The sequence below is a fragment of the Balaenoptera ricei genome, chromosome 4 (genome assembly GCF_028023285.1).
Source record: "Balaenoptera ricei isolate mBalRic1 chromosome 4, mBalRic1.hap2, whole genome shotgun sequence".
Taxonomy (NCBI): Eukaryota; Metazoa; Chordata; class Mammalia; order Artiodactyla; family Balaenopteridae; genus Balaenoptera; species Balaenoptera ricei.
Window position 1 is genome coordinate 64207475 of NC_082642.1, and position 23219 is coordinate 64230693.

General features: G+C 37.4%; 1 protein-coding gene and 1 long non-coding RNA gene across 9 annotated transcripts in view; one reads left to right on the forward strand and one right to left on the reverse strand.

Moving 5' to 3' along the window:
• MECOM (MDS1 and EVI1 complex locus) overlaps positions 1–23219 on the reverse strand; it is a 572766-nt gene that overhangs the window by 62590 nt on the left and 486957 nt on the right. Inside the window, exon 1 of one of the 8 annotated variants that reach the window (XM_059920493.1) lies at positions 64–856. The exons of the other annotated variants lie outside the window; for them this stretch is intronic. The gene's annotated coding sequence lies outside the window, so the exon portion shown is untranslated. Of the gene's footprint in view, positions 1–63; positions 857–23219 lie in introns of those variants that run through there. 8 annotated transcript variants of the gene reach the window in all.
• LOC132364627 (uncharacterized) lies at positions 976–16857 on the forward strand. Its single transcript, XR_009502854.1, has 3 exons — positions 976–1075; positions 5203–5269; positions 16778–16857. It is a non-coding gene; the product is annotated as an uncharacterized LOC132364627 (long non-coding RNA).

Below are 23219 nucleotides of genomic sequence, written 5' to 3' on the forward strand. Positions count from 1 at the left end.
CTGTCCCAAGAAACAAACTATGCACATCGCCAGGACTTCTTTTTTTAAAGTGAGTTGTCTTACCTTAAGATTTCTATGGCCTCAACTCAGCAATAAAAGGCAATCACAGAAGAATTAAAACAAACAAAATAAAATAATCAGCAGCCCCCAGGTTTCCTGCACGAAAATCCTTTCATACGATCCCGAGCCACATTTCGAGATGTTTTAAAAAAAAAAAAAAAAAAAAAAAGCCTCGCGTCTCGATTTCCGAATGGTCTCTGATAACTTTGTCCGTCTCTAGGATCTGCTCGCCAGGACCACGCGTTTCAGATTTATTGTCCGCCAACAGTGTATTTTTAAGACCAGAAATGAAGTCTCCTCTCGTCTGGGTGACCCGAGTTTGGTGTGTTTTGGCTTTTTTCCCCCTTCCTAAATGAGTTCCGAGCTATTCCTTCTGGTTCACATCACCTCCCTCTTTTCTCACTTTCTCTTGCTCTTATCAGCCCGATGTGTAATGAAAGTTATCTGAAACCCACTAAAACTTCTTCCACTTCTCTCTCCCAGTTCCGAGGTGGGGGTGGGGGGGGTGGGGGGGGGGGGAGATACAGGCAGGAGGAGGAGAGTTTGAAAAGGTGGGGGGCCTGGGGAGGCGAGGGGAGCTCTAGCCCCCTTTCTGATCCTCCGCTGCGCCTTCCCCGGTCCTAGACCCTCACGGGATCGTCCCCTTTCGCAACTCCTAGCTCAGCCGCCGGGTTTCTATTTCATGAACTGTCTCTTTAAAGAGGATCTGCTCGGCCATCCAGAAAGAACCCGGGGCGAGGGAGAAAGGGAGCTATCTCCCGCCGCCCAGAGTGATCGGAAGCCAGACAGGCTCCTCTTTCAGTAAATTTTTAAAGTGACAGCAGCCTCCTCTGGCGAGAGAGGTCACAAAAAGGTCGCCAAGACTCAGTCCTATAGGGACAGACTGATTACGGATGCACCATCCCCCTTAAACATGTAGATTTCTCTGGGTAAACAACCAATGGGGAGATCTCGCCAGGCAGGATTTCTTTCCCCAGGGAAATATCCTCTGTTTCGGTGTCCTGAAAGCACAAGTGTAAGTGTGTGTGTGTATGTGTGTGTGTGTGTTGGGGGATGGGAGTAATGGGGTGGAGAAGGGCTTTCGGGGTGTGAGGGTGTGTGCACGAGGCTGGGGGTGAGGCGCTGGAGGGGGTGAGGTGGAGGTTTAGGGTGAAGAGACGCTGGCTCACGCTAACCATAATTACTTTAGAAATTCTCCGAAAACAGTAGCCTAAAAAGTTGAAAAGGAGATTTCCAGTTTTCTGTTAAGTATTTATTATTTTTATTGAAATTCGTACTCTGATTTTTCCCTCCATTATCATAGTTAGGTCAGCAGAAGAGCATGCTACTTTTTAAATCATAGTTTTCTTAGAAGAAGGAATTAAAAAATCTGAAACATTATTTGCATATAACCTGCCCAAATAGCGTATTAGGAGCTTAGAGAGGTTGACGATTGTCTGGTGAGTTTTTGCTATATTCTCTGATACATTAACTAAAACATCATGAATGCCCCAAAGTGGAATTGATAACTCAGATTATTTTTTAACTTTTAACATCATAAGTGTTGTTTTGGGGGAATCAGTACTATATGGTGATTAATAATTTTCTAATATATATGGTCAGCTTTTATCAACACATTCCAGAAACAACATTGGAAGAAAGAATATAGGGAATGCGTGGCAAAATAAAAGTGTCTACGGATTTACTCCAGCCAAGCTTGGAAATTTTAGTAAAATCCATCGGTTAAATGGAAATAAACGCTTTTTTATCACAAAACTCCATTCATAAAAACAAATGGACAAAATCCAACTTCTCAGCTCAACAATGGAAAGTTAAGCAAAGTAAGCGAGTCAAGGGACACTTGAGGGGGAGGGGTAGAGAGAGACGGGATGGAAAGCGCGTTTATGTTAAACTTCATCTGCAAACGGAGACGGTACAAGTCCCTTTTTGTTTTCTCCAAGTGCAAATAGACGTGTAAATCTAGTAGATCTGTATTTCCCCAAAATGCTGATTTAAAAACAAAAATAGTAACAAAAGGGAGGGATGGGGGGGGGGGAGAAAATGACAAGAGGTGGTGACTAATTCGTTTTGGTGGCCTGTTATCTGTGACATTGAACTGTTATTTCAGATAATGGCCATTGTTTGCTGGAAAATCGCACAGCAATGGTAGGTAGGACAGGAAAAATCCTTTGTAAATAACCTAAAACCCGGTCAGATATTCCCATAGAGTTCGGCGCTTGAGAACCTTTAAGAACTCCGGACTTGCTGCTGCCATTGATTTCCTGCCCTTCCTCAACTTGCCCATTGTAGGAGCTCCCCCGACACTTTTTTTTTTTTTTTTTAATTTAGCCATAAATTAGACCGGCTCGAGCTATGAGCTGTTCTATTTTCTTCCTGTCAGGATGAGGGATTTGTTTTATGATGCATTGTGTGTTAAATACAAGTAATCTGGGGAACCGATTGCTTCAGACAGTGCGGCCTGATCAGGGGGTCTGAGAGCTCAACGCCCCAATCCCCCGCCCTAGTCTCTGGCCCCCACCTCCTTGCCCTTTACAAAGCTGCTCTGAAAAGGAGGAAACGTCGGTGGATAAACAAAAGTTCGTATGGAATCAGTGGCAGGTCCTGGCTAAATTAGGATTCGTGGAAAGGGCCTCGGAGTTTTTTCCCTTATATTGGGTTCGGGTGGGGGAGGCGGGGCGACTTTCAAGGTCTGGGCACTTGCAGGTGCGTCAGGAGGCCGGTAGATGGCGTTGCGCCCCGAATTAAGTAGCGGCGCTGGCGGCTCCAGCCACCCAGGTGAACCCGTTGCCGCCCGCCGGGTGCCGGCAGCCGAGCTCTGCCCTCCGCCTCCCGCGCGATCCTGCGCCTTCCGGAGCCTCAAGCCCGGATGGGTGCACCCTGCAGTCCAGACCCGCAGACACGGACCTGAGCTAAGGCTATTGCTACGCATGAAATTCTCTTCCTCAGATAGAGCCAAAAGAGTTAACACTTTCTTCCTAAGTCTTTGGAAGATTCATCTAGAGAGATAGGGGATTATTTAGCCTTATCATTATTATTTTATTAATATCATCCTCCTCAGTCTGGTTCTCCACTGAATAACTTGTGAGAAAGACTAAAGGACCTCGGCAAACATCAGATCTCAGTATTTCTTCTCTCTCTCTCCTCTCCCTCTCGTTCCCCCACCCCCGCCCCTCCCCTCTTGATAACTTCACGGAAAGGCAATCACCTCGCTTTTTCCTGACGACACAACCTGAAGTTTAAAAATGGGGTCCTGAAATCCCAGAGTAGCTAGAAGGGCCTTGATTCTCAAGAAAGGAGCCTCTGGCTATTTCAATAATAACCCTTTAGGACAAGACCCTGACCTGCCTCCCCTGATCAAAAGTGACACGGAAGAGGAGCCGGAGGGCTGGAGGAAAAGGTTCTTGCATGGGGGCTTGCTTTGCTCCCCGGTTAACTGGCTCAACATCAGGAGGTTTCTAAAACAATAAACAAATACAAGGAGACAAATACCACCACCAATTCCCTTTATTCCTTGGGATTTCTGGTGAAATCTGTTTACAGTAGTTCCCAGTTACAAATTAGTCTGCAAAAGCTGCTGTCTGCTCAGCAGTAATCAGTAACATGCGTGTTCTGCAGTGTTTAGCGCTGCCCTTGAAATGGGCTATTAAAAATAATGGTTTTACTATAATCTCAAACCAGCTTTAATTTGCAAACATGTATCAGCACAGATGATCTAAGTATTAAGGGAACGGAATAGGAGAACATACAAAAACAAATGTACAGTTTAAAAGCAGAACATAGAGTGATTTGGTGGCGATGCTTATTAAAAAGAATCATACTTTAAAAACATTTTTCCGGAAGGAATGATCGTTTTTTCTGCCCTGTTCTGTTAATTGTTGTTTACCAGGAAAAAGGCATTGGAAAATATGAGGTTTGAGTGTGACTTGATAGATTTTCTGGGAGCTGTAAAGATCCCCCTTTGGCTGATGGCAGGGCTGGGGTGGGAGAGGTTAATGTGTTTTCTTCCTGGTCTGAAAAGGGCATAAACCCTCCTCAGGCCCCTTCCTTCCTCCCCCATCTGCGTGGATTGCAGAATCTTTAAAAGGCTCAAAGATTTCCAATAAGGCCACTGGCTTTGCCTTCATTGTGTAACTGTTTATTTAAAATAAGTCAATATACTAGTTAAAGCAGTAAGAAGTTAGTACTCCAGTATTCAAGTGATTCCCACAAGACTGTAAGCTGATGCTTCTTTTAAGCCTTAAACTTCATGGTTGTCCCAGAAGTAAAAGTTCTGCTAATGGAGACCCTATGGGCATGGTACATTCCAGCACATCATTAAAGGAAAGAAAAGCAGTCCAGCCAAAGCCAGATGAAATGACTGCACTGTCCACTTTTAATAGGCTTCCTGTGGACAAACAACCCTGTAACACTCTACAGAGGACAATATTTAAAAACAAGACAACTTGCTGGCAGTTTTCAATACCATAAAGTTAATAAAGTATGTTCCCATTCACCCTGACATTATGTTTTTAGTTTATAGAGGAAGGCACTTTATAACCTCAGCCTAAATAGAGTTCCCTTAATTCTGTAGATTTGGGTTTCTTGAGGACGCTAAATATACACTGAGCTCCAAGCCTGACATTTTTGTTTTAACGCTGTGTTTGTTTTGGTTTTTTTTTTTTTGGTTTTTTGGTGGGTTTTTTTTGTTCGTTTGTTTGTTTTGTTTTTTGTAGTTTTTCAAGAACATACAAGTGCATTTTTACATTTCTCAAGTTCAGTTTCATTCATGGAGATCCTGTTAAATCCTGTTGCATACAGCTCACGTCAAGAAGCATGAAATAATCTGAGAAATTGACATTTGGCTGAACAATAACTGCTTGCTAATTAAATTAGCTTCATGTATGGATATTGATGTGTGTTTAAAAAGAAAATCAATGCCTCCTTTTCCACATCAGAATCGGATTTTGTAAAATCTTACCTAACTTAACTGATACAAAGCTAAGAAAAAAATATAAGTACGTCTTTAGGACTCAAGAGATTTCCCACTGATTCGCATATAAATATTTCTCCCAATACAGAAACTCCAATTTGTCTCTCCTCTTTCCTTCCCTCCAAATTCTTGACCACCTACAATTTCTTCTCTCAAATCTTTTTACTTAATAGGTAAGCCTTGGAATGAAGAATCACGTTTAGGCAAGATAAACTAGATTGGGAAGCCATGGAATCAAAGGTAATATTTTGTTTAATTTTAATTTATATGTTTTAGTCAGGGGAGTCTTCCACAAGCTTGGCTCCCTAAACTTAAAGACGAATCCTGTCATGTTGGGTAGGTAGACCCAGCAAAAAAAACGGTCACGCACAATAAGAGTTTACAAATAAAAAGCGCTCTGGATGTCCGGTCACCAACATATATTATTACCACTGCTCAGGAGAGATATTTCTGGTCTCTTTTGATGGACTTTGTCTTTTTTTTTTTTTTTTTTTTTTAACTCTATGGGGGTGGGGGAACTGTTAAAAAAAAAAGAAAGAAAGAAAAGAGGAAATTAAAGGTAAAAAAAAATGTAAATAAAAAATTTCCCTTGGTCTGGAAATGGGCCCGACTGAAAGCATGTTAATCTCCACCTCAGTAATTTGGTTCTCCAGGAGAAGACAGAAGCCCTGCTGCTGTGCCCTGCACTTCATAAATCACATCTTTATGTGGACAAGGTCAGGGCACCTAACAGCTCAGACATGGGCCTTCCCAGTGGCTCGAGGATTCAGGCATGTTTACTCTCCCGCCCGGCTCTCCGAGGAGTAGTCCAGCACGCTTCTAATTACTTTTGATTATTTTCATTTGCTGGGGTCAGTCTGGCTTGCCAGGACTGCTGGAGGGTTGATTTCCTACAAATCTCGATGTCTTTGTAGGACAGCCCTGTGTGCGTTCAGAATTAGCACCCCATTATTGTCCCTCCAGCATGGGATCCCTCCTAACAGATACTGTGATAGAAAAGTTTCCCTAGTGAATCATTACCTACTTCCCTTTTTATTAATTAACTACACAAACATAATCACCTATCTGATCTTTTTTAAAAAATGCAGATGACTCTCTTAACAGATGAGTATTTTATAGTACATTTGCCCAGAATAAACGTGATCCTTTTGTTGTTGTTTTTTTTTTTGCTTCGACTTTAAATATATTTAGTAATATAGCAGCTCTTTGGAAACTAAGATGAAATACTTTGCTGAGACAACAGCCCTAGTGAATAAATTATTATACTCAAAGATTTATTTCCAAAACTCCAATTAAGGCTGCCATATTTAAAATATTTTTTGTTGGGCTATTTTGATGTATTTCAGTCCTAAGCCATTATGCTGAGTGGTTATTTTGTGGCTAAAGCACAACAACAACAAAAAATTTATACCAAGTTTAAATGAATACACTGTGATAAAATAAAAACTTTAATAAAATATGTTGTAGTAAAATTTGGTAGAGAAAAAGGGTCAAAATATCATTATTTTTCTTTTTCTTATCCCTCGAAAGTATAGATGTTTAATACAATGATGCATATGCCTTAAAAGATACATTCAAGAAAAAAATCATGAGGAAATAAATATCCACAAAACTGAGATAAATATTCATAAAAAAACACATAACACATCAACCTGGTTGTTCAGACAATAAGCATTTTCAGATCACTGAACAAAAATTACTATAATCTTTATTTTATAAAAGATAACTTGGATCTTGATTATAAGTTGTCCCAAAAAGCCAAATCTCTCATTCTTCCTAACTTTAGATCAGAGAATTAAGGTCCTAAATTAAGGCTTTAGGAATTAACCTCAACTGCTAGGAATTAATTTTTTTATTATTTTATCAATTTAAATTAAGTCAATTTTTCAAGACAGCATTTAGCACATTATGTAATAAATCCACAGTCAGCTTCTTTCCTGAGGCTTTAGGAACACCATTTCAGAATGCTTTTAGACTTATAATCTTGTGGAAGAAGTGAGTTGGAAGACCTTTCTCTGCTCCCATCTCTTCTCCTACCTGTTTGCCTTTGGTAAGTCACTTAACCTTTGTGTCGCTTTCTATGAAAGTTTCACAATATCAGCCTAATAGGAGTGTTGGGAAAATAAATTGGGTAATATGAGTGTGAACTGCTCTGAGTTCGTGGGAACAGGTCAAAACACTAAGTTTCAGAGTTTTTGTGTTTGTGTAATGGGTTAGACTAGACTTACATACACACACAATGAGGAAGATAGTCTGGTTTGTACTTTAGGGAACAGCAAAGTATAAGTATTTTTCTATCCTCTTTCTTCCATTCCAGTGTCAGTTGCCCTCATCCTTACCCTGACCTATGGAAGAGAAGAATTTTAAGAAAAATGTTTTTTTTCTCTCAAGCTTGTGCTATCCCTGAAGATGTCCGTCTTTGCCTGGCTTGCAGCTGAGTTTGCTCTGTCCCACCCACTGTGTTCTCTGCCAATCAGTAAGCAGGAGAATTCTGAGACAGAGGTGAAATACCACTGAGATCCAAGAGCCCTAAAAACTGGGGTAGGAGGCCATGTACACACACACACACACACACACACACACACATCCAGACTAGTTTTCGGTCAATATTCGTTATCAAGGTCCAGAAATATATTCTCTGCAACGTCCTCTGGTGAACTTTAAGTGCCAGTAGTGTAGGAATTGGGTTTCTCTCATTTGCCTCTATTGCCCAGATCCTAACATAACGTCAGACATAGAATAGGTATTCAGTAGGGGTTTGTTGAAAAAAACGTATTGGGTCCTTCCTTGATTTTCAGTCCTATGTAGTTTGGATACTTAGCTTGGATGCTTTACCTCTAGTCTGAATTATCGCAATGACTTCCTACTCTGACCACCACTCACCCACCCACTAGTTTATGCTCAACACTGTTAATCTTCCCAAGCATCAGCTGTTACTCACTCCCCTGGTCAAGATTCTTCAATGGGTTCCAGTTTCCTAACAATTCAGTATAAACTCATTGTATTTATTGAAAATGAAATGAGGTAATGTATGTAAATTACTTAGAATCATGCATGACACCTAGCATATGGTCAATGAAAAAATAGCTATTATTATTATTGGTATTGCTAATATAATTATAATTTTAATCATTATTGTTCCTCAGCCTATAATTTATTTTGCCTTCATTATCTTGGATGAAATCTTATCTATCCTTCAAAGCCACCTCTTTTTCTATGACCACTGATTCCCTAACTACCAGGTTTGACCTTTTCACCTTTTATCCCAAATCATCTCCTGGTTGATAGTCAGTTCTACCTTACGTTACAGTTGTATCTGTAATGCTCTTCAGTATGCATTATTAAAATTGTCAGTGGTCCTCCTTAAAGGGTTGCTGTAAAATTCTTAAGGATGGAATCAAGTTTGATTCATATTCACATCTTGAATAGCATCTTTTCAGAATAGGCTAAACTACCTTTGAACTGCGCTGCAAGAATCAATTAATTATGGCCAACTGTATCAGGAATTGTTATATTTAATATCTAAGGAAACTGGACTATTTACCACTGTTCCCCCATGGGAATCAATTGATGCACTGGTAATTCTCTTTTAGGGAATCTAGAGATAGAAATTTCTACCACTGCTGCTTCCCAGGAGTAGCACTTTATTGCTCCCCCAATGCACCCATACTTGTGTTTCTATACCAACTATCTGAGTTGGCCCTTTACCTGGGTACCAACCCTGGACAATATCTGGGATGCCTCCCTTTTCTTTATCCCCAGTGAGCAGTCATTGGCTATTACGTTGTTTCTTTAGGGCCCTCACCTTCCCACTAGCACTGGCCTGATGCAGGCCCTTGTCATTTTAGGCCTGAATTCTGTGGCGTCTTTACACGAAAAATTAGTCTTCCTGAGTAACAAAGTTATGACAATGTTTTGCTTTACTTGAAAACAAAAGCTAAAAAAGAAAAACCACACTAATAAAAACCCTAATTGTTCCTAATTTGCTAGAAAATAAAGCTCCTAATTCAAAATGCAATCTTCTCTATAAGTGGAGGTCAAATTTATCTTTCCAGGCCCATGGTCTGATTCTTCCCTCTAAACAAATCTTAAGTTCTGGTTAACTAGGGAGATGAGTAGAAGCTCTTGGCCCTTTAACTATGTTCACGCAGGCCCTTTGCTTTCCTTATCTCTGATACTCAGAGCATTCAGGAGATGAAACAGAAGCTCAAGGAGGAGAAGTCAGAGTTCTATTTATCAAGCTCATACACAGCCCTCCAGGCTCCTTTCCTTGAAATTCTTACAGTGCTCATTATTAAAAACATTCACTTGTCAGTCATCATATTTAGGGTCATTTGGGATATTTCTGTCATCTGCTGATCTACCTATAAGTTGTTTGATGGCAAGAAATGCACTTTACACCAGCATTTTCTCATCAGTGACTTGTTACCAGGTATTCTCTGAAAACGTGTTCCGTGGTCAAATGAGGTAAAGATAGCTCCATCTTGGACCTTCACAATAAACATCAATGTGGTAAATGCTCTAAGACTCTAGAAGTCTAAGAAGTCCTTCGGTGAAGAAACCTATTTTGGCTTGTTTAATAGAGCATCAATGAAGATAGTTAAACATGTATGAAAGCCCCTTTCCCCTTCCACTGAACACCTAAGGGGAACAATTTTGGAAGTAAAGCTTTTTATTATGTTGCATCTGTTTCAGCAAAGCTGATACTAGTAAAAATTGCGAAGTATTCCCTAAATATTTTTCTATTAATTGACTGTTTTCACTCTTGACCAAAAATGTTACTAAAAAATAGTGATGGATAGAAAGAGACAAAATCAAGCCTCAATTTTTCATTCAGCTTGAAAGCATTTGGAAGGTCTATCAAACTCACAAAGAAAGGAGGTTATCAGTAAACTCTCTCCAACTGATCCTTTGCCTGTGAACTGTTGTCATTTTACTTGAGTATCTGGTATGAGAACCTTCCAAAGAAATGTGTATAATTTCCTTTCAACATCAACCCACACCTTCCTATCCTCTTCCATTATAAGCCCTTCTAAAGCACAGATTTTACCATGGGCATATTTACACACAATGTTTTATATTATTTAGGCTCTCCTTAATAAGATTTGGCATTATCTAGATATATATTTCCCCAGGAGAAAGAAAAGCAGTCATTTAATCTTAGTCTACCAAAGCCTGAATTAAACATTTAAGAATTAAACTGGCCTTTTCTCCAGTTTTTGATATTGGATTCCTGTGTTGTGCCTGCCAATGGCTGTCTAACTGCTAAACTAAGTGGACACTAAATCAGATGGCATACAAAATTACAGGAATTTGATCTTTATATAAACCACAAACCTTGATGAACTAACGTTGTTCCAGATGAATTAACTCATCATCCTGCGGAACAGAACATTTCGCAGGAGCAACCACACAATCTCCTCTGTAAAATGCACTAATGGCTGTGATTAATTTGTGATCTATTGAAAGTGCTCATTGCTAACTAAAGAAGCCTGTGCTAAACAAAGGGGGAGGGATGGTGAGGCAGTCCTGGCCCAGAATTACTGCCCTATTTCAACATTCTGATGGTGGGTGCTAGTTATGATGTCCCAGTTGCAGAATTATCAAAAAACAATCAATATGCTAAGTTCTGACCAGTGATGTAGTGAGATATCACTCTTCCCTATATTGGAAATCCTAAAATTCCATTTTATTATGTCAATGACTATAACTAGATACTTTAAAAATAAAAAACTCTGTAGAGCCAGAAAAGTGTGAGGCTTATAATCCATTTCATGTGTGTCATATCTTTTGATACATATCAAATAGTAAAATGTCAGAATATTCCAGTAGTGGTTAAAGTACCCAATAAAATCTCAGTATCATTATGAAAACATGGACATGATTTCAGGTGTGGCTTTAAAAATATATTTCTGTTAATTTTGTTGAGTCACTCCTTCAACTTCAAATAAAATCCTAATATAGCCTGTCTATAAACTCCAGAATTAAGTACCGGTCAATTTCCAAGATGCAGATTCTCAAAGTATTTGTGTTTTGGTATGTAGTTCTTGACTGGAAAACAAATCTAGGCTTGCTAATGCAGTGCCTACAACTAGAAAGGAGAATGCCAGAAGGGACATAAATACTTAAAAAGAAAAGAAGAGACACACTTTGATTCACACATAATTTCTCTCCCCATGTGATCTGGACTATCAATTTACAAATAAACCATGGAACCCAGTCATGAGATGGAGAAAGTCTAAATTATAAGCCTAGGATGGTAAGATCGAAATGGCTATAGATTTTAAATTTTAAACTCATGCTTTTGTGTAATATTACGTTGTATCTAATACAGTTTTATATTCTTCCCTACCACTCTTCCAAGAGCTAGCAAAGTTCATATGTCCTCAAAAAAAAAAAGAAGTTGGATGAATCAAATTTAAATGATTCACTAAGTCCTTTAGCATGTTCATTTGTATTGATTCTGTGGTTTTTGTTGTCTCTGCAGAAATTATCGTAATAAATGTTTATCATTTCCTATACATATCTCTTTGGTAACCAATGCTGAAATATTTCAAGAAAGTCATTAAAAGTCTTTATAAAATATATTTTGCTACATTTCAATCTTGGAAAGCCCAGTGGTGCTGTAACATAACATATATATACATTCAAGTTACTAATGTTCAACTATTGTGAACAGATAGAAAGAGGGAGATGGAGATGGAGAAGAGAGAGAGAGAGAGAGAGAACAAGAACGAGAATGAGAATGAATGATCCTTTATCCAGAAAAGAGCATCAGATGGAGAAAGAATCATCTGTTCCCTCAGTAGGAATCAGTGTTTAAATGCGTTTTGTATTGAGTATCTTGTTGCATTGAGTGTGACTCTTAGGTTTAGAGATATGTATTTTTCACACCATGCAGCACCTGAATGCAAATACACCACTTTCTCCAATGCTCAACCAAAGCCAAGGTGACCTATGTCCATACTGGATGGTTTAAGGGCTGAGCAAGGGAAATTTTGATTACACTTGATTTTCAATTACTGGTTCACTGCAGAATCTAAGCCCTCAGTAAAATGCAAATTTGCTGAATTTGGTTTAGACTTTGAAAAGTATTCCATAGCAGTGATGAGATAAATAATTAAGGTAAATAAATTAAAGTATCTTCCAGTCAAAGAACCTGTGGATGGCAAACCAACGTTTCCTCTCTAATTATTCCCTGTTCCCAATGATTTTGTTTAATATGGTCCAGGTGATCCCAGTGGCTCATGACTCACATGACCCAGTTGTCAAATCATTCACACCTAGGATGTGGTGGCCATGCTGTCACCTGTTTTCACAAATGTGCCACCTCTTGTGGCCTTTAGCTGGGAAGGCGATGGGCTGAATGTGGTTAGCTGCCGTAATGAAGTAAGAAGATCGTCTTCCCAGGGCTCAGTAGACCACAGGTTTCCTCTCTGCAAATCTAAAATCACTTGGGCTCATGAGCAATCAGTTTCTCCCCGGTTTCCTGCTAAGTTGTAGCCCTCTGATGTTGGAGCCCTGGATAGAATCTGTGGCTAGTTATGTGATACTGAGCTGCTTCAACTTCCCGAATTTCTCTTTCAATATCTTTAAAACTGTGGTAATGGCATCTATATCATAGGAGGTTATTAGGATTAAACAATGGAGATTGTACATATGTCTGTGTATATATATATATATATATATATATATATATATATATATATGGCACTTAGTATAATGCCTGCTACATAGTAGACATTCAAAAGGAGGGGAAATAGTATAGTGATTAAAAGTACAGACACGAGAGTAGGACAGCCTGGATTTAAATCAGAGCTTCACTACTGCTAGGCGAGTGACATGTGCCAGGTTACTTATCACCTCAGTTTCCTCGTCTGTAAATGAGGATAATGATAGTATCTTACAGAGGATTAATCATGATAATCCATGCACAGCACTTAGCTCAGTGCCTAGAACATAAGCACCTAATAAACATTAACTATTATTAAATGGAGTTCTAACTCTGTAAAATAGCTGTTAGCTTCTGTATAAATGCCCTTTATGGTTTTTTTTTTTTCCATAGACATCTCTACATCAGAAGAGGAATAAGCATTTTTTTTATCCTAATTTATCTGCTGTCACACAAGCAGCAGTTTGTTCTTTGAGAAACAAAATGGAAACATATAGAAGCAGAGAAAAAGAACCAAAATAAGTGACAGGAATGCAAATTCATTATGGCATCTAACAACTAAGCTAGGAATCCCAATCTTGGGAGCGGGGAGAAATATTTCCTAAGAAAGGAATATTTTCGGAGATAGGTAAAAGAAAACACATGAAGAGAAATTGGAATCTTCATGATTCTATTGAAGTGATTCATGTTTTCAAAATAGACCTTGAACAGAAATTCAGTATGTTTCAGTCCATATTTAAAGTAGGCTATTAAAAGACACAATTCTTCAAAATGTGAATAAAATGGGGGAAATGGGACGTGAAACATTCAAGGAAAAGGAAAGAGGACACACACAGAGTAAGATGTTCATGTGAATCTAGAGGATCTCAGCAGAGGTTGTTCAGTTTGGGGTGTGTATATTTCTTCTGTTGGCTGGGGCAGAAATGTGAGTGGGTGGTGAGTGGGGTTGGATCTTCCAGAGCCAGTCAGATCTTTAGATGACTGTAGCTGCTATCTTAACTGCAACCTGATGAGACCCTGGGCCAGAACAACCCAGCTAGCTAAGCAGCTCCTGAATTCTAAACCATAGAATCTGAGGACAATACATGTTTATTATTGTTTTCAGCAACTAAGTTTTGGGGTAAATTGTTATGCAGCAATAGATACCAAAAACACCAGCCAAAGATCTTTGATGCCTATGGAGAATTCAGTCACCTGGTGTCCTCTGACTGTCAGAGACTTCTGGCCCATGATGGGGCACCCCGACCTTCCCAGCCCGCACTTAGCCTCAGCCTGCCCTTTCCCTCCTGCAGCTAGAAAGAGGTGGTTTCACACCCTCATCTAACAAATACTCGCCTCTGGTTCCTCTCATGAACTGTTGCTCAATAAACTCGTTAGGATATCCCAAGAGCCATGAAGTTGAGAAGCATTAGTGAATAAGACTTGATAAGGCCAAATTATGGAAAGCTTTCTAAAGCCTGTTGGAATTTAGGCTATCTTGGATTGAAAGCAGAAAAAGCAGCGATCATAAGTTTCAGAGTGGTGATATTATGACAACAGATTTCAGAAAGATTTGTTTCCCTATTTCCAGAGTCCTCATTTAGTGGATCGTGAACTTTCAACTGGTTTGGCAGCATGTACCAAATGAGGGCTAAGTTGCTTTGCCGATTCAGACGGATTTTTCGTTATTGTGTATAAAATGACTAAGATGTTGATCTTTGAATGTAAAAGGGCTCTGATAAACTGGTTATCAGGAGTTCCCTCAACATTAGCCCAAACCTAGGAAAAAGGTAATACAACAGTATCACTGCCAAAGGCAGCAATGAAAAATAATATTAGCAATCAATGTTTCTCTCCCTTCCCATCACTGCCATGGACTAGAAACTTGCTCCTCTTCTGTGGTAGCAGGAGCTCTCCTGGGAGTTGCAACCACTTCTGATAAAGTAGCTGTGGGCTGCTATTCCCACAGGTTCCCAGAGAGATTGCCAGGTTTTCAAAACTAACAACTAAACCATATCAGATGTGACAGAGCATGGTAGGGATAACACATCATCCTTTGCAAGGGGCTTTCACCTAGATTAGTTAATTAAAAGTCACAAATGATGCAAATCTATGAGACGGTATGACAAGTAAAATTATCACAATAAAAGTGAGAAAAAAGATGCAGACATTAGAGAACTTGCCTAAGGTCCTCGTGCTGGTAAGTGGTCGACCTGCGGCTGGAAGATAGAACTTCTTAGCTACTGTTCTTTTCTGCTGTACCAGTGCTTCTCCATCTATCCAGGCAAAGAGGCTGAATTTAAATTTAATTTTCTTTCCTCTTAGAGAACCTGGTAATTTTATTTATCACTTCACTTCACTTTGGTATTTCCTTTGAAGTTTTCATTTTTAAGCATTTTCTTGGAAGTCTTTCAAATTATAAAAGCAATTCGTACAGTTTTACCAACTAAACAACACAACACAGTGGTGTTTCACCATTCTGAGGTAATTGATATTCAGTCCCGTGTGGGTTTTTTCTTGTTGTATTCTTTGCTCACACCAAATTTTTAAAAATTCACCAAAATAAAGTTATACTTTACGTATTATTCTATGACTTCCTTTTTTTGCATGTGACAATATATCACAAACACACTACAAGTTAAAAAGTCTATAATATCTAATTTAAAATTCTTTTTCTAATTTGTTTTTGTGTACATACAGCCACATGTACATACACGCACACACAGACAGTTTTACAAGGACTCTTGGGTTTCAGAATAACTCTGAGATTTCTTCCCAATCCCACACCACTCTCTTCAATTCCTTGGCTCTTGTTGCACAGGTTGAAAATGACCTACTAAAGATGCTGCCGGATAAGGTTTAGAAGACGAAAGGAATGAAACATTAATATAAACCACTGTCCCTGCTGTTAAGGCCCAGGCAATCTATTTAGAGAGGCAAGACTAAGCCACTTGAAAGAACAACAAATAGTACAAGACTGTAAGTCGTTAAGCACTAAATTATGTGGCTCGAATGATAAGTGCTACGGAGATTCAGGCAGGAAAGAGATGCTGGTGTGGTAGGTGAAGCTTTATGGAAGGTTGAGACTTTCACTCATTCAAAGACTGGGCAGAAGTGGACAAGAATATTCCTGGGGAGCTTTCGATGTGCTAGAGTTAGGTTAAAGGTATTTTCAATGTTTGTTCAATTTCTTTGATAAAACTCAGCATCCTATTGTTCCTTATGATTCCCAAATCATTCCCATATGTTTTTAAAGTATAGACTGTAGTAGATTAGGTATATGTATATTCCTGTGTGTGTTTTAAACAAAGAGATCAATTTTCCTGATGGATTCTAATACATAAATGGATTTACGCTGGGTGAATCTGCCAGCATAAATGAAAGAAACAGTGAAAAATAATTGTTCTGATAAAATCTAAAAGCAGTAAGTAAGGTCAAGAAATTTTTGGAGTAATTCTGTTTTAAATTTAAGAATAACTGTTAACATACTGAAGGTACACCTCTAGGTAATGCTTTGTAGATACACTAGAAACACTTTGTTTCAGATAATGTGTCTTCCTATTTTGTTTAACAGCCGAAGACCTAGTCAAATCATTTTCAATAGCAATAACAATAAAAACAATAACAAAAATCACAAAACACTTTAAATCATAAGCACTATGCCTAAATATATACAACACACTGCTGTTTTCTGTGTGGTAATCACTTTTTTGTAAATTATTTGATGTTGATTGGAAATGTAGGCAAAATATATCCATTAGCTTTTTTAAAAAACTGTGTATTTAAATAGTTTATTTCTAACATTAGTCAGCCTTGGTAATTTCACTCATATATTCATTCATTCTGAAAAGAAACCAGACATGGTCTTTGCCAAATTCTCATCTTTAAAAACCATAATGGCCACAATGTGGCAAATGTATTGGGGTGGAGCAAGTGGATACTGGTGACCAATTAGCAAGCTACTGAAGTAATAGAAACAAGAGATGATGGCAAGATGGTAAAATATAAGTGTCTACTCTATGTCAGGGGCTTATTATGCATCATTTCCTTTAACAACTCACTAACCACCATAAGTGATTATTATTCTTGTTTTGCAGATGACAAAATTTACGAACTCAGTAAGATGGAGTAAATACCTTGCCCAAAGTCACACAGCTGGCAAGTATTAAAGATGGGATTCAAATTCTAATTAATCTGACTGTATATTTTGCTGTGATCTTTACCCAAAGCTACAATACCTCAGACATAAAGACCTAAAAGATTGCCCTGCTAACTTGCCAAAGATGTCATCTTTCTGATATTGGGAGTTGGCAATGAGTGTCACTCTGAGCCAACCACTGACTGACAGGGACCCTAAGGAAGACTAACCTCAGTTTAATAATAAATATCAGATACATAAAGGAAGTATTCACTAGGGATATTTTCAAGACCAATATAGACTCCTGGGACACAAGTGCACCTATACTGCATATTTGTAATAACACAGTCATTTTGTGGATGTGAAAACAGAGGCCAGAGAAGGAACTTGATTTTCCCAAACCTAAATCATAATAAGAGTAAGAATAAATGTAACCGATGCTTGGTTTGTGGCATCATACATTTTTTCAATTACCCTGTCATTGATTAATGTATTTTCATTGTAGTCTGTTAGGAAAATACACATGAAAAAGGAATTCAGTACTCGAAGTAAAGAAGAGGGGCACTTAGAAGTAAAATTCTCATCTACTAAGGTTCTCAAAAAGTGGCCCTAGAAAATGTATCTTTCATCCTCATCTTACATTCTTCACTTAGATTTGTGTAAAAACATAAAGGTAAAAATAAAAGAAGATAAAACGATTTCTTATTTTTCTGTCCACAACTATAAATATGTCATAATAGGGATGCTAATAAAAACAATGAAATTTGATTTTTAACATTATGTCATTAAACCATAATTATGTCTCATAGCCCAAAGAAGGTCATTTGGGGTTTTTAGTGGTTTCCTCTTAAATCTAGCATGCCTGCCCTTGCTGTCTGCTTCCTTATCTGATTATTTACACTGTTTGAAACTTCCTTGTGCTTTTATCATCAAAAACCACTTGTGGTCTGCATCCTGGGTGCAAGGCACCGACCCCGTGTCATATTCCTTGTCTAAGCCACGTTCCTAGTAAAGTTTCCTGACAAAAGTTTTGTCAACATAACAGCCAACATAAGTTTTGATAGGAAATAAATAGGTTTATAAAAGTAAGTCTTAAAGTGGGAATCAGTTCCTCTGTTTCAAGATATCTTTTGAAACTGCTTAATGAGAGTTCTTGAAGATTTTGGTGAAGACACATCAGGATGCATGTAATAGGAAAGCTTCTAAGTCTTCATATCTTAAAACTGTTAATAGAAATAAATTGTTCATTGCATCATCAGACAACACATTTCCACTGTGACTATGCTCAGCGGGTATTCATTCTAGTGAGAATTAACATGAAAATGTATTAAGAAAATGAAGTTGTGAAACTGATTAATTTCAGCAACCATAGGAGATAGAGTATAATCAAAATGTTGCAATTGCACCAGACATTCAAGCCATCTATAGTGTAAGAGAAGTTTGTAATTAGTCTATGTTTTTCATCACTAGGGAAAAAAAATACGTGGTTTTAGATATCATGTTTAAAGCACCTAAAGAACCCAGAGTTGTCATGCTAAATACAAGAGATCTAAAGATCTGCTGTTACACATCCATTACATTTAGTGAGCTGTCCTCCTGGCTTTTTTGAAGTGCTGTATACACAATCTCGCAAGGCGAAACACTTTATGTACCATAAGAAATTTGAGGCATAATGTTTAATGTTCACAAGATAAGTTAACAAAACTGTATGCTAGTGACTTTTTTATTTCCCAGTTTTATGTCCTTCGAGTACTTTAAGGAAAGATAAACAAGAAGGTAGGAGAACAAATGTGCCTTTCCCTTCTACCTTTTTCACTCTTTCCTAAATTAAATTATAACTGCTGATTTGCACCCAAGGAAGAAATCATGTTAAAATATGCTGGGTTTTTTTTTTTTTTTAATGTTTAGATAACAGCTTTCAAAACACAGCTAAGTAAAATGTGTTTTGAGATGGAAAACATTTGGTCTTTTTTGCAGCTTTCAACAGCTTAAGTGAAGGGATTTTTAATGTTCCCAAACAGCTGGGCCATACGACGTGTAGCATGAATTCCACTCTCACTGAAGGGTCCCATCTCCCTCCCTGCACCAAGAGGTTCCTCTTTTTCTTCTTGTTATTACTGCCTGTTCATCTAAATAGCTTTCCATTATTATTATGGCTTTCTTATAGGTCATGCTTGCAGCAGTGATTGCTGAAAGAACTTTCCCTTGAACAAAACATAAAATTTTCCTTCACAAAAATGCTAATTTTTAAAATGTATTGTGTGGCAGCTGTAGAAAACAGCAGGTGAGTGTATATTGGAATAATAATAATAACTGTGTGATAGGGAGGGGGGATTCCATTTATTTTCAGGACCCCTTGTAGCTTTCTCAAAAGTGCTAATGAACATTACAGTACACATTGGCGGAACTGCCTTAATTTTTTATCACTCTCTCAACATCACTCCAAACATATGCCCAAATGGAGTTTTTCTCAGAACTAATTATTTCACAATTATCTTCAAACCCCTTCCCAGGTAAGTACATAAGTACTTACATAAGCACATAAGTACGCGTAGATGTACATAAGTGTATCTATGCGTCAGTACTTATTTATGTGACTGTAATAAGTAAGTTAATGAAGACAGTGTGAATGGCAATCACACATGTCAATTCCATGTGACAACAAAAGTAATCATTGTAAAAAAAAAAAAAAAAGCCCCCAAATTGTAGAATAGTTATTTAATGCAAATGTACTGAGTTAAAGTGCATCTTACATTTAACAGCAGGTTTACTGTTTTACAACCAAAAGAGTAAAAACAATAGTTCAAACGTTTGCCTACACTAAATATACAAACCATGTAAATAAACTATGCTCATAAATATACATAAATTATGTAAACTGCTTGGCAAGAACTAGCAAAAATGTCATTGTCTATTTTTATAATCTGTTATTTATTTCTGTTTCCTAGAAAATGTCACTTTTTCCCGTATCTATTTGTCTCGAATTTAGGGGTTGAATTGAATGGAAATGTATCTTTCATTCCCTGTGCCTTCCCTCCTCAACTACCTCCTCCCATCCTATTGCAAGCTATGGGACCTTCTAGCCTTTACTAAGGGCCACTGCAAAGTTCTAAGGTTGGGCAGAGAGTGGGGGAAGACAACATGAATCCGTTAAATGACACATCTGATTGGCCGGGAAACTCAAAAGTTCCACATGGTAAAAGAAAAGATGCTGTGGTATTTATTACCTACTGTGAAGTTCAAAATAATAAACAATTCTTAATAGGTAGATGATCCACAGTCATTTAAATTGCTTTCACAAATCCTCTATGATTGCTTTTCACCATGGTTGATCTGTACACTCCAAACTCTACTCCCAAAAAAGTTAACTTGTTCTTGGATAATTGAAAATTCACTTAATACATATAATGACCTATACATCTATGAATAGACATGTAACCCTCACATAGGAAAATTGATTCTGTGTGTAACACACACACAAACACACATACCCCACAGCTTCAAAGTTGTTTTTAACATAAAAACACACCAGAATGCACACATTTAAATGGCTTTTGAGTACTTGTCCTTCCAGGTTCCATACTTCAGTCAACAGTGTTATTATCCCCCGAGCTACTGCCTCTGATCCCCTAAGAGAATATGTCTTTCAAATATTCTCCGTGAAATGAAATAAGTGAAATAAATGAAATTTTAAAAATTGCTGAGAAATGAAAGAGAATAGCAGCTTCTCATGTGAAAACATTGGTAGGGAAAAAAGTTATTTTCAAAACAATTGCAATTCTGTGGTTAAATAATTTGATCACTTTTAGAAGAATTTTAAAAATCAGTTTTAGACTTTTCATAATGAGTTGTTGTTGAAAATGCCTCAGATTCCAGAACTAATGCTGCTAATTTCCCATCTTAGAGTACTATCTGTTTTTTTTTTCTTTCATGCTGCTTCAAATTAAGCTACTTTGTTCTTTATTAAATCATGGTACTGTTTTATTTTGGTTTGACTGAGATATATTAGGTTAAAGAATTGTAGCTGTGAAATTGGTAAATATTGCCAGTTTCTAGATTAAAATCCTGCTAGGTCAGATTTGTTAACATGAATTGCATTGTAATTACTTATGGGCAAACCAAAAAGGTTCTAAATTCATTTCTATATTGACTTAAAGGTTCTGTGCTGACCCTACGTCTCATCTTTTTTTTTTTCTTCCTCCATATCAAAACTGTCTTGGAGACTTTATTAGTCCGCTTTGTGAGATCCTTGGTGCTTAAACCTTATAGTCAGACTGAGCTAAAAATAATGAACTAGTACATGGTTTTCACTGAGGAGGCTCTTCTGACTAAAACCAGATAAGTGGCAAGTCACATAGAAGAGTTGGAATACTAGGAAAAAATTCAAATTTCCATACAAAGAGTTACCTTCTTTAACATATATAAAAATTCAAAGGAGATAGTAAAAGCAAAGTATTTATGATTCAGAACAGATTAGAGATAAAATTTATCCACATTAAATTTAGACATATTACTAATAGAAAAATTGCCATGTGAGGAATAACAATGAAAATTATGCATGCTCAGGTTTTGGTTTCTATTCTTTAAAAGGTTATAGGTAATATTTCCCCTTTATCTAGCTTAAGTTCACTCCATAAGCATAGACTCAATTAAATTTAACAATGTGCTTTAGCTGAGACCAATAACTATCAAGGGGAATTTGTTTTCTGTTTTACTATTTAATGTAGGAAAAAAATTACACATGATCTCTAGCAGAAATATAATACTTAATATCTTATCTGGGTCATAAGTGAAATCTTTCCCTAATTCAGAAATACTAAGTAGAAGGAACTACGATAAGAAACCCAACGTCTGGAGTTATCAAAAATAAGTTAATTAATCTCATAATGTGGACAGAAATAATCAATATGTTATAAAAATTATTTATCCATGGAAATGATGGTAATTATACTTCCAAGGGTGTTCTGCTATGTCCTTTGAAAACATTCCAGAACCCAAGTGGCATATTTTCGCTCACGTTACTAAATGTTTGCTCTGACCTCAGAGTGTTAATACAAATAAAAATATTGACATTTTTCACACTTATTCAATACCCACTGAAAAGAAACCTAAAGTATCATTCAAACCTTGGTACATCTTGTACTTTAAAAAAAAAAAGAAAAAGAAACCTTCAACATAGAAGAAGTCCAAACTCTAAAATAATATGTCCCAGACAGTGAGAGCAAGAAGTAGCCTTTGGTTTCCCTGTACTATTCCAACTTCCTGCTTAACCGTCTTATCAGAAGTTTATCTTAATAAACAGAGAGGGGCAGCATGATACTCTGTTCTGTTCAATTCTCTATGAGGGCAGTTCTACTTTTATTTATTTTTTTCATGGGAAAGAAGAAAATGTCAGCCAGCCAAAATACAAAAGCCAAGATGATATCTTACTACTGGCCCAATGAAGTAATATTTTAGGAAAATTATATTTAGCCATTTATGTAGTTCGTACTGGAAATCAAATCCCTAGACTGTCACAAAAGCTATTTCATATACATGCCTAATGCTGCAAACCCTCTTTTGATCAAATCATTCTATTTTAACCTCTGTTGATTTAGCGATATCATTAAAATTAATCATTAAGATTGTCTGTTCCAACTCAGACCTTAAAAGTCCACACCAAGCCTCCCTGTTCTCTCAGAAGTAACTCTCAGATTATAGTGTTTCCATGGCACTTAATTAGTCCAAGCCAAATGAAGACACAATTCAAAGGTATACACACTTTTGTGAGTACCAAAAATGTGAACTTGGCCAATGTTTTTTTTTTTTCCATTCTGCACCAAGTGGCTAATGCTGTGGTGATTTCTCTACTCTGCATTATATTATAAGCCAGCCTCTCTAATTCTGGAAACATTGCACAAAGCTCCAAAGGGAATTCCCCCAAGACTTTACCTAGGATTGGGAGAACTCAGTGTCCCCTCAAATAAAAGTAGCAGTTGGGGAGTCTTTTCCCTCTCCTATTATTGAAGAAGGATGCACTGTTGAACTCGGCAGTTTAATAGGAAAATCAAACTATATTAACCTATTTTTAAAAAACTTATTGGAGCTTTTGAGATTCTGCCCATAATGTTCTTTTCCACCAAGAAATGGCCAACACTGTAGGTTTTTTGATTTTCCATTCTGAGACTACAAATTCTAAATCCAGTGGGCAATGTTTTTCATTCGTAAATTATAGACCAGTCTTTCATATGCATACAATAAAACTCCAAACTGGATATTCTGCTTTCCATGTTGTTAAATTAATAGGAAATTTTCAAAATGTGCTCCTAGAATTTCTTTTTATTTTTATATCACTGTATGCTTACAAATTCCTTGCATTATTTTAAGAATGTATCTCTTCTCTAAGTATAGACATGCATAAT